The sequence below is a fragment of the Balaenoptera physalus genome, assembly GCF_965194825.1.
Source record: "Balaenoptera physalus genome assembly, chromosome: 4".
In the NCBI taxonomy this organism is placed as follows: domain Eukaryota; kingdom Metazoa; phylum Chordata; class Mammalia; order Artiodactyla; family Balaenopteridae; genus Balaenoptera; species Balaenoptera physalus.
In genome coordinates, this window is record NC_138891.1 from 128435082 (window position 1) to 128447785 (window position 12704).

The window sequence follows — 12704 nt, forward strand, 5'->3', positions numbered from 1 at the left end:
TCCTTCAATTTGTTAATATGGTTTATCACATTGATTGATTTGCGTATATTGAAGAATCCTTGCATTCCTGTGATAAACTCCACTTGATCATGGTGAATGATCCTTTTAATGTGCTGTTGGATTCTGTTTGCTAGTATTTTGCTGAGGATTTTTGCATCTATGTTTATCAGTTATATTGGCCTGTAGCTTTCTTTCTTTGTGACATCTTGGTCTGGTTTTGGTATCAGGGTGATGATGACCTCGTAGAATGAGTTTGGATGTGTCCCTCCCTCTGCTGTATTTTGGAAGAGTTTGAGTAGGATAAGTGTTAGCTCTTCTCTAAATGTTTGATAGAATTTGCCTGTGAAGCCATCTGGTCCTGGGCTTTTGTTTGTTGGAAGACTTTTAATCACAGTTTCAATTTCAGTGCTTGTGATTGGTCTGTTCATATTTTCTATTCCTTCCTGGTTCAGTCGTGGAAGGTTGTGCTTTTCTAAGAATTTGTCCATTTATTCCAGGTTGTCCAATTTATTGGCATATAGTTTGTTGCAGTAATCTCTCTTCAGTGTCAGCTGTTACTTCTCCTTTTTCATTTCTAATTCTATTGATTTGAGTCTTCTTTTTTTTCTTGGTGAGTCTGGCTAATGGTTTATCAATTTTGTTTATCTTCTCAAAGAAACAGCTTTTGGTTTTATTGATATTAGCTATTGTTTCCTTCATTTATTTTTCATTTATTTCTGATCTGATTTTTATGATTTCTTTCCTTCTGCTAACTTTGGGTTTTTTTTTTCTTCTTCTTTCTCTAATTGCTTTAGGTGTAAGGTTAGGTTGTTTATTTGAGATGTTTCTTGTTTCTTGGGGTAGGCTTGTATTGCTATAAACTTCCCTCTTAGCACTGCTTTTGCTGCATCCCATAGGTTTTGGGTTGTTGTGTTTTCATTGTCATTTGTTTCTAGGTATTTTTTGATTTCCTCTTTGATTTCTTCAGTGATCTCTTTGTTATTTATTAGTGTATTGTTTAGCCTCCATGTGTTTGTATTTTTTACAAGTTTTTTCCTGTCATTGATATCTAGTCTCGTAGCGTTGTGGTTGGAAAAGATACTTGATACGATTTTAATTTTCTTAAATTTACCAAGGCTTGATTTGTGTCCCACGATATGATCTATCCAGGAGAATGTTCCATGAGCATTTGAGAAGAAAGTGTATTCTGTTGTTTTTGGGTGGAATGTTTTATATATATCAATTAAGTCCATCTTGTTTAATGTATTATTTAAAGCTTGTGTTTCCTTATTTATTTTTATTTTGGATGATTTGTCCAGTGGTGAAAGTGGGGTGTTAATGTCCCCTACTATGATTGTGTTACTGTCAATTTCCCCTTTTACGGCTGTTAGCATTTGCCTTATATACTGAGGTGCTCCTATGTTGGGTGCATAAATATTTACAATTCTTATATCTTCTTCTTGGATTGATTCCTTGATCATTATGTAGTGTCCTTCTATGTGTCTTGTAATTGTCTTTATTTTAAAGTCTATTTTGTCTGATATGAGAATTGCTACTCCAGCTTCCTTTGATTTCCATTTGCATGGGATATGTTTTTCCATCCCCTCATTTTCAGTCTGTATATGTCCCTAGGTCTGAAGTGGGTCTCTTGTAGGCAGCATATATACAGGTCTTGTTTTTGTATCCATTCAGGCAGTCTATGTCTTTTGGTTAGAGCATTTAGTCCATTTACATTTAATGTAGTTATTGATATGTATGTTCCTATTACCATTTTCTTAATTGTTTTGGGCTTGTTATTGTCGGTCTTTTCCTTCTCTTGTGTTTCCTGCCTAGAGAAGTTCCTTTAGCATTTGTTATAAAGCTGGTTTGGTGGTGCTGAATTCTCTTTGACTTGCTTCTCTGCAAAGGTTTTAATTTTTCTGTCGAATCTGAATGAGATCCTTTCTGGGTAGAGTGATCTTGGTTGTAGGTTTTTCCCTTTTATCACTTTAAATATGTCCTGCCACTGCCTTCTGGCTTGCAGAGTTTCTGCTGAAAGATCAGCCGTTAACCTTAAGGGGATTCCCTTATATGTTATTTGTTGTTTTTCCCTTGCTGCTTTTAATTTTTTTCTTTGTATTTAATTTTTGATATTTTGACTAATATGTGTCTTGGCATGTTTCCCCTTGGATTTATCCTGTATGGGACTCTCTGCACTTCCTGGACTTGGTTGACTATTTCCTTTCCCGTATTAGGGAAGGTTTCAACTATAATCTCTTCAAATATTTTCTCAGTCCCTTTCTTTTTCTCTTCTTCTTCTGGGACCCCCATAATTCGAATGTTGGTGAGTTTAATGTTGTCCCAGAGGTCTCTGAAAGTGTCCTCAGTTCTTTTCATTCTTTTTTCTTTATTCTGCTTTGTGGTAGTTATTTCCACTATTTTATCTTGCAGGCCACTTATCTGTTCTTCTGCCTCAGTTATTCTGCTATTGATTCCTTCTAGAGAATTTTTAATTTCTTTTATTGTGTTGTTCATCATTGTTTGTTTGCTCTTTAGTTCTTCTAGATCCTTGTTAAACACTTCTTATATTTTCTCCATTCTATTTCCAAGATTTTGGATCATTTTTACTCTCATTATTCTGAATTATTTTTCAGGTAGTGTGCCTATTTCCTCTTCATGTGTTTGGTTTTGTTGGCTTTTATCTTGATCCTTCATCTGTAGTGTGTTTCTCTGTCTTCTCATTTTGCCTAATTAACTGTGTTTGGGGTCTGCTTTTCGCAGGCTGTAGGTTCATAGTTCCCATTTTTTTTTGGTGTCTGCCCACAGTGGCTAAGGTTGGTTCAGTGGGTTGTGTAGGCTTCTTGGTGGAGGGCACTGGTCCCTGTGTTCTCGTGGATGAGTCTGTATATTGTCTTTGTTTGGGTGCTGCGTTTTGGGGTGTCTGTAGACTTATTATGATTTTAGACAGCCTCTCTGCTAATGGGTGGGGTTGTGTTCCTGTCTTGTTAATTTTTTGGCATAGGGTTTCCAGCACTGTAGCTTGCTGGTCATTGAGTGGAGCTGGGTCTTAGTGTTGAGTTGGAGATCTCTGGGAGAGCCTTTGCCGTTTGATATTTTGTGGAGCCAGGAGGTCTCTGGTGGACCAATGTCTTGAACTCAGCTCTGCCAACTCAGAGGCACAGGCCTGACACCAGCCAGAGCGCCAAGACCCTGTCAGCCACACGGATCAGAAGAAAAGGGAGAAAAAATGAAGGAAAGAAAGAAAAAAATAAAATAAAGTTATTAAAATAAAAATATTAATAAAAATAAAATAGTTAAAAAGTAATAAAAAAACGAAAGAAAGAAAGAAAGAAAAGATCAACCAAACCAAAAAACAAATTCACTAATGATAACAAGCACTAAAACAATAGTTAAAAAAAAAAAAGACAGACAGAACCCTAAGACAAATGGTAAAAGCAAAGCTATACAGACAAAATCACACAAAGAAGCATACCCATACACACTCACAAAAAGAAAAAGGAAAAAAAAATCTATATATTAAAAAAATGGAAGAAAGCAACCAAATCAATAAACAAATCTACCAATGATAATAAACTCTAAATATTAAACTAAGATAAACATAAAACCAGAAACAAATTAGATGCAGAAAGCACACCCCAAGTCTACAGTTGCTCCCAAAATCCACCACCTCAATTTGGGGATGATTCGTTGTCTATTCAGGTATTCCACAGATGTAAGGTACATCAAGTTGATTGTGGAGATTTAATCCGCTGCTCCTGAGGCTGCTGGGAGAAATTTCCCTTTCCCTTCTTTGTTCACACAGATCCTGGGGTTCAGTTTGGATTTGGTCCTGCCTCTGTGTGTAGGTCACATGAGGGCATCTGTTTTTGCTCAGACAGGACGGGGTTAAAGTAGCAGCTGATTAGGTGGCTCTAGCTCACTCAGGCCATTGTGAGGGAAGGTACAGAATGCTGGGTGATCCTGCAGTGGCAGAGGCCATCATGACGTTGCAACAGTCTGAGGTGCACCGTATGTTCTCCTGGGGAAGTTGTCCCTGGGTCACGGGACCCTGGCAGTGGTGGCCTCTGCAGGCTCCGGGAAGGAGAGGTGTGGATAGTGACCTGTCCTCACACACAGGCTTCTTGGTGGCTGCAGCAGCAGTCTTAGCATTTCTTGTCCATCTCTGGTGTCCGTGCTGATAGCTGCAGCTCACTCCCGTCTCTGGAGCTCGTTTAGGCGGTACTCTGAATCCCCTCTCCTCACGCACCCTGAAACAATGGTCTCTTGCCTCTTAGCCAGTTCCAGACTTTTTTCTGGACTCCCTCCCAGCTAGCTGTGGCGCACTAGCCCCCTTCAGGCTGTGTTTACGCAGCCAACCCCAGTCCTCTCCCTGAGATCTGAACTCCGAAGCCCAAGCCTCAGTTCCCAGCCCCCACTCGCCCCGGCGGGTGAGCAGAGAGGCCTCTCAGGCTGGTGAGTGCTGGTTGTCACCGATCCTCTGTGCGGGAATCTGTCTGTTTTGCCCTCTGCACTCCTGTTGCTGCACTGTCCTCTGTTACTCCGAAGCTTCCCCCCTTCCACGCCCCTGTCTCCACCAGTGAAGGGTCTTCTTAGTGTGTGGAAACTTTTCCTCCTTCACAGCTCCCTCCCAGAGGTGCAGGTCCTGTCCCTATTCTTTTGTCTCTATTTTTTCTTTTTTCTTTTACCCTAGCCAGGTTCATGAGGAGTTTCTTGCCTTTTGTGAAGTCTGAGGTCTTCTGCCACCGTTCAGTAGGTGTTCTGTAGAAGTTGTTCTACATGTAGATGTGTTTCTGATGTATTTGTGGGGAGGATGGTGATCTCCACTTCTTACTCCTCTGCCTTCTGCCGTCTTGATGGTTTCTTCCCCATGAGCATTGTTATGACCGTTATCTTGAATTCTTTATCAGATAAATTACTTGTCTCCATTTTATTAAGGGTTTTTTTTTTCCCCCCTGTGGTTTATCTTGTTTCTTCATTTGGAACACTTTCTTCTGTTTCTCAATTTTGCTTGATTCTCTGTGTTTGTTTTTGTGCATTATACAAAACAGCCATCTCTCCCTGTGTTGGAGCGGTAGCCCTGTGTAGGAGATGAACCTTATTTTTTAACGTTGATGTAGTTTTTGGTTGTCTCTCAAATTATCTCTCTCCACTTATTTCAGCCTCATGGGGTACAGAAACATGCTCCAGCTAAACCTGGTGATCAGTGGGGTGTCCCCTGTTTGGGCTGTGTGTGCCTGTTGGCTCTGACAGGTTGTGTGTATGACATTGGTAGGGGCAAGTCTCCTTGCCCATTGGTTATGGTGGTGTCACACAAGTGGCATGATGGGGGCGGGCTGTTTGCCTTTTGCAGCTATAACTGTCAGGTGCAAGTGGTGCTGGTGAGGGGCAGGGGCTGCTCACCTACCACCTTTATCAGGTTAGAGTGAGATGGCAAAAATGGCGCCCACCAGTGTCAATGCCAGCAACACTGAGGGAGTCCGTACTAATGGCATCAGTCAGTTTTCTGTTCCTGGAGAGTGAACCAGGGGATTTCTGCCCCTCTGGCTGATGCTTTATTAGTAAGTGAATCTCTCCTTCACATAAGGTCTAGGTTCTTTTCAAGTTGCTGCTTTTTGTGCTGGGTCCTGGGGCAAATGGGTCTCTGTGTGAGCCCTTTAAAAGCAGAATCTTTGTTCTCTATAACCTTATGTTTCTCCTGAACATAAGACACATTGGTTTTCAAAGCCAGACATTTTGGGGCTCATCTTTCAGGTACAGGGCCCAAGGGTTCAGTTGACTGGTGTGGGGGAGAAGCTCCATTTTATATATGTGTGTATTTATTTATGTTTGACATCTCTCCAGATTGTAAGTTGCTACAGCTGGGGTGGGTTTTGATAAGCGTGTGTCTCTGCCTCTCCTACACATCTCCCTGTGGCCCTTTTATAGTTACTTTTAGAGCAAGTGTTCATCTAGTTCTCAGGATTTTTCAGAGGGATTTGTTTCATACATAACTGTATATTTGTTGTGTCTGTGGAAGGAGGTGAGTTCAGGATCTTCCTATACAGTTATCTTGAACTGCCTCATGATCTTATTTTTGATGATTGGCAAATGAAAAAATCACTTAGTGAAGAAATTGGAGACTGCAGGTATGGAGAGTGGTAGTCATTACTTGGGTTTTGTGACTCTTGGCTGAATGGCTTACCAGGCAGCGTAGAAACGATATTTGAATTTCCCTCAAGTTTCCCCCCAGACTACCATGAACACAGAGTCTCAGAGTCATTCTAAATAAATATGGTTTAAAAAAGACTGACAATAAAAAGAACCAATCATTACAGAGAGTGTGATTTAAATATCTTGGGAAATAAAAATTTTGCCAGCTGTTGGCAGTAATGCCTTTATTACTATTTTCTCATCTCTTCTTAAGAATGAGATGTCAATGTAAATACCTGACAGGTTCCTCTAGTAACTAACTGCCCAGGGAACTATGTAGACTGGGGGAGACAGACTGTCAAAGACCTCCCCTCCTTTCATTCCATTCATTCCTCTCTCATGCCTCCCTTGCTGGAATTCTACCAACATGCCCTTTTGACATCGTTAACTTGAAATGTCTGTCATCCATCTCTGTTAGTTCTAGGGAGCTTTGATTTTAGATTCAGGGCACAATATAATATTTACCAAGGCTAAATAAGTGTTTGGTTATAATACTATATATATATATGTGTGTGTGTATATATATATTTTTGTTTTACCAAATAAATATTTGTTTTACCATGTGCAGTGCTAGTGTATCATTTGTTCTATGGGCAAATATAATTTGAAAAAAATATTTTAAATAACTTTTAGTTTAAAATGATACCTTCAATGTACATTTTAATTATTTATCACTGTTATTAAAATTGCTTAAGGTCAAATAACTACAATGTATAAAGAAAATAATGCAACTTGAAGTTTATACAGTGTTCTACTACATGATAATATATTCTTTAAATTCCCATTTGTTCCTACATCAGATATAATCTTATATGTTATAAGACAACATCTAGGTTGATTAATTTTCTAATAGTAATTTTCTATTTACAGTTAAGTTTTGTTTGCTGCATACACAGTGGATTTGCACCATACCTGAAGAACTCCAAGTTTGGGACACCCACATCTTTTATAATGGGCTGCAAGCAAACCTGTCTGGCCCTTGCCCCAATGGGAGACATTATCTTTATTTTACTGGAAAGCGAACAAACCTGTCTTATGATCCATAGGGAGAGACTATATCCCCCAAAGCTGTTTGCAAAACTTAACTCTTGGATAGAATGATCTAGAACAAAAGCAGTCAGTGCCCACAAGACATGCAGAAATGTAAGAGACTCATGGAGGTTTGTCTCCCAACATGCTACTTCCTTGCTCAGTCTTTCAAAATACACCTCACATTCTACTCCTTCATGAATTCTTTCTTGATTCCACCAATTAAGCCTATTTTTCTCCTTTTAACTCTGCTGCATTTTGTGTTTCTCTTTTAAGACACGTATTGATTTGCACTTCTTCATTGCATCTGTATTTCTTTATCACCCTATACTCTATGGATTGAACTTCTCTTGATAGCAGGGAGTATATTTTATTCATCCTTACATCTCTTATAGGAGATGAGGCATGTTTTACCTATTTCTTATCCCTTCTTTTGGAAACTGTTTTGCTAACAGGATATGACAAAGAATCCTTCCTTAAGAATCAGAAAAACAATAAGCTTATAGTGAATTATGGTCAATAGACCATGATACAAAAAATACCTAAAATGCCTTTTAAATATATAATTTACTTCAGTCAAATGATATCCCTGAAATATTCAAAATAAGAGATATCTTTATATAGTGTAACTTTGAAGAAAATCTAGATTATTCTGTAATTACATTATATGTTATAATTAATGATATTAAATGTTTTTCTCTTACTACCATTGCTGCTGCTACTACCAGCAATACTACCTCAGTCACTTTTTACTGGTCTCACCATTAGTGTATGAGTATTCTGTCATGTGCTAGAACCTGGGTTAATCACTTTATAACATTGGTCATTTTATTATTTTTTCAGATTTTTAGGACTTAAGGATTTTTATCAACCCGATTTTCAGATGAAGAAATCTAGGCTTCTAGAGTAATCTTCCCAAATTCACATAGCAAATAAGTGGTACAGTTGCGATTCAAATCCCCTTTATTTAATGCTGAGGTCTGAGTTCTGAATAATTTTACTATCATAATGGCCTGGGATCAACTTATAGAGACTCACAGTAAGTTTACAATCAACCAGGAAAGGAATATTCTCTCATATTGATTAAGTTTCTTAAAAAGTATTCCATTTAGTTCAACAAATTGTAGTACCCTATTCTATTCTCAGTTACTGAGGAGGGAACTCTCATGATATGTGACTCTAAGTTACCTTCACTCTTTTGCTATTTCCAGTTGTGTACATAGAGTATTAATTTATAAACTGACTATCAAAACAAAGAGAAATTTAAAAAAACAATCACTGATTCCTGGAAGAAGTCCCAACCCTGAGATAATAAATTACATGTATTTTGAGTAGGTTTTTCCAAATGCCAAGCAATGTAGTGCTAATTTTAGGATTCTGATAGTTGAAGTCAGACTTTTGGATTCAAAATAACTATAAAATGATTTCTGAATTATCACCTGTTGCTCATGGGAAAGGGATGGAGAAGGTACTTGGAGACTGCTTTCTGGTGAGTGCTATCAGACACCTTAACTAGTGTTCTGATTTATACAGCCATCTTTACGACATCCTAAACCATATCTTCTAGTTACATTACGATTCACTGAACCATTATAAATGGAGATAACATTTTTTAATGGAGGAAATTGTGGCCCCTCTCAGTGCAAGACATTCTATTTAAATCTAGGTGACTTTAAAATATGAGACAGTTTTTCATTGGATTTGGCTTTGCTTGCTTTTTTTGTTAATCAGACTCTTCCACAATGCCAAGTTTTGAAGTTTGCATGTTCAGGTTATCGAGAGTGTTGTTTTTCTGAGTGCAAATAGAGTTCAGGTTTCTTAAAATAGGGAAAATTATTGCTCCCTTCCCCCTCCAGCTTAAAGAGGAAAATGCTATGGTTCAACATTGATTTAGGTCAAAACTAAAAATAAAACTCTTCCAAGTTGTGACTAAACAAGGAAAACTTCTCCTCAAAGTACTTTTAAAAAAAAAATCATAACTGAGCATAAAGAAGGTAGATGAAGAATGTCTTCTACTTTTAAAATTTAACCCTGACCAAGTATTTTCTTCTGGAAAATAACTTCAGGCCCAAACTGCTAAGGATTTCTAGATCTGTGAGCCTCAGCAAAAACCTGACTTTGTTGTTGATTTGCAAACCTCAGTCAGCACATTCGATTTTTAGTTTTCCAGTCTTCAAAATAGGGTGTTGCTTGCTTTGCACAATTCTTAAGAAAGTAAATTACCAGAACTCTTAGAATAAGACTGTATTTTGGGAATGCTTTCTCATAAATATTGTCAGATTTTTTTTGTGTGTGGGGGAGTGCTGTGCCATGAGGCTTGAGGATCTTAATTCACAGACCATGGATTGAACCCATGCCCCCTGTAGTGGAAGCTCTAACCACTGGACTGCCGGGGAATTAACAGTATTGTCAGATTTTAATAAAACTGTACCCATGAAAGTATTGTGAGGGGGATCAAGCATTTTAGTTCCTTCTCAATTTCCCTTTCTGCAGCTCCTTCTTTCCTGAGGTCCTAGCATCTGCCTGTTCCCCACTTCCGCATCAAGACCTCCTTATGGAGGGTCCTCAACTAGATTATGCATAGCCTCAGGAAGTCTCCTTCCCTCCAGCTTTTCTTTCCATGATTTCCTGTCCCCTGTCTCCTTTCACTAACTCAAATATATTTTTGAGTTAGTGAAAGGAGATAGAACCAAAGAACCACTCAAATGTATTTTTCTATATTTCATTCAGCACTTGTCACTATATGTTCATTGTCTACTGCGGGCCAGACACTATCATAGACATTAAGGATATGGAGATATATACAAGACAGTAGGTCCCTGCCTTAAAGGAGTTTATATTCTAAAAAGGATAAATAAATGACCTAAATAAATACTAATTAAAAATGAGAGAGGATTGCTGATTACAATGACTGCCAAGAAGGAGGTAACCATGGAACTAATGGAAAGTGATTAGGATTGGTCCAGACGGTGGGATATTAGTTAAATATTAATATTATCATATTAGATAGGAAAGTCAGGGAAGGCCTCCCTCAGATATTTTTCTGCTTAGGTTTGAAGGTCAAATAAAAGTCAATTGGGTGAAGAGTCATGGGAGAACACAGCTTCACCTGTTCCAGGACAGTGTGTCCAGAGAATGATCCACAAGTGGTAGAATGATGTGAAATAGGATGAAAAGGTAGGAGAAGCATACTTTTAAAAATATCCTTAAACCTTCAAAACATGTTTGGATTTTGTTCTAAGAGCAAGTGATGTTATTGTGAAATCTGCAGTTTGCTCAGTTCTGAAGTAATGTTTTGCTCTGACACAGTATGAAGTCAAGAGCATGTGTTTGTTGACAATGTAATACCTTGATCAAGTTAGTGGTTCCACAAGAAAAGAAATTTCAGGCAACATGCAAAGCTCTGTCTCACACTGAGGTAAAAGGAAGACTTTGGAATGTGTTCCTCTAAACCCCGTTAAGTAACCAAGTACCTACTCTGCCTAAATCTGAGGTGGTCTCTTGACATTGTTTTTTTCCCAGAAGTCATATTTTGGGGATAATTTAGGAAATACGGAAGATGCATTAACTCCATCAGTGATGTTTGCAGTACCCATGTGATGTGAAAAAGTTTGTATAAGCTTCCAAAATTTCTAAATTATTCATTTGGAAGATTTGGTTATTAAATGCCTTTCTCAGTATAATACATTCTAGGTTGATATCAATCACGCCACAGAAAGAATTAAGAATAAGAGAGTTCTGAGATAGCCTCATCCACCAGAGGGCAGACAGCAGAAGCAAGAAGAACAGTTCGCAGCCTGTGGAATGAAAACCACATTCACAGAAAGATAGACAAAATGAAAAGGCAGAGGACTATGTAACAGATGAAGGAACAAGAAAAAACCACAGAAAAACAACTAAATGAAGTGGAGATAGTCAATCTTACAGAAAAAAAAATCAGAATAATGATAATGAAGATGATCCAGGACCTCGGAATAAGAATGGAGGCAAAGATCGAGAAGATGCAAGAAATGTTTAACAAAGACCTAGAAGAATTAAAGAACAAATACCTGGAAGAATTAAAGAACAAAGAGGGATGAACAATACAATAACTAAAATGAAAAATACACTAGAGGGAATCAATAGCAGACTGAGGCAGAAGAACAGATAAGTGACCTGGAAGACAGAACCGTGGAATTCACTGCTGTGGAACAGAATAAAGAAGAAAGAACGAAAGGAAATGAAGATAGCCTAAGGGACTTTTGAGACATTAAACACACCAACATTTGCATTATAGGGGTCCCAGAAGGAGAAGAGAGAGAGAAAGGACCTGAGAAATTATTTGAAGAGATTATAGTTGAAAACTTCCCTAACATGGGAAAGAAAATAGCCACCCAAATCCAGGAAACACAGAGGGTCCAAGGTAGGATAAACCCAAGGAGAAACATGCCGAGACACATAGTAATCAAATTAACAAAAATTAAAGACAAAGAAAACTTATTGAAAGCAACAAGGGAAAAATGACAAATAACATACAAGGGAACTCCCATAAGGTTAACAGCTGATTTCCCAGCAGAAACTCTACAAGCCAGAAGGGAGTGGCACAATATATTTAAAGTGATGAAAGGGAAGAACCTACAACCAAGATTATTCTACCCGGCAAGGATCTTGTTCAGATTTCATGGAGAAATCAAAAGCTTTACAGGCAAGCAGAAGCTAAGAGAATTCAGCACCACAAAACCAACTCGACAACAAATGTTAAAGGAACTTCTCTAAGTGGGAAACACAAGAGAAGAAAAGGATCTACAAAAAAAACCCCAAAACAATTCAGAAAATGGTAATAGGAACATACATATCAATAATTACCTTAAATGTAAATGGATTAAATGCGCCAACCAAAAGACACAGGCTCGCTGAATGGATACAAAAACAAGACCCATATATATGCTGTCTACAAGAGACCCACTTCAGACCTAGGGACACATACAGACTGAAAGTGAGGGGATTGAAAAAGGTATTCCATGCAAATGGAAATCAAAAGAAAGCTGGAGTAGCAATACTCATATCAGATAAAATAGTCTTTAAAATAAAGAATGTTACAAGAGACAAGGAAGGACACTACATAATGATCAAGGGATCAATCCAAGAAAAAGATATAATGATGATAAATATATATGCACTCAGCATAGGAGCACCTCAATACATAAGGCAAATGCTAACAGCTATAAAAGAGGAAATCATCCAGGCAGAAAATTAATAAGGAAACACAAACTTTAAATGACACAATAGACCATATAGAGTTAATTGATATTTATAGGACATTCCATCTGAAAACAGAAGATTACACGTTCTTCTCAAGCACACACAGAACATTCTCCAGGGTAGATCACATCTTGGGTCACAAATCAAGCCTTGGTAAATGTAAGAAAACTGAAATCATATCAAGTATCTTTTCTGACCACAATGCTATGAGATTAGAAATCATTTACAGGGGAAAAAATGTAAAAATCACAAACACATGGAGGCTA